This window comes from Eimeria mitis, genomic scaffold, assembly GCF_000499745.2.
Source record: "Eimeria mitis Houghton genomic scaffold, Emh_scaff7586, whole genome shotgun sequence".
Lineage (NCBI taxonomy): Eukaryota > Apicomplexa > Conoidasida > Eucoccidiorida > Eimeriidae > Eimeria > Eimeria mitis.
The window spans coordinates 1-212 of NW_013575558.1; positions in this window are offsets into that span (position 1 = coordinate 1).

Here is a 212-nt window from a genome sequence, read left to right on the forward strand (position 1 = left end):
TCTGTTGCTATGCAGCAGCAGCAGCAGCAGCAGCAGCAGCAAACAGCAGCAACACAACAACAACACATATTTTATACTGTCACAAACACACACCTGTAGCGCAGCTCGTCGAGAGGTGCGGCTCCCGCTGCTGCTGCTGCTGCTGTTGCTGCTCGGGATAGCAGCAGCAGCTGTCGCTGCTGCTGCTGCTGCTGTTGCTGCTGCTGCTGCTG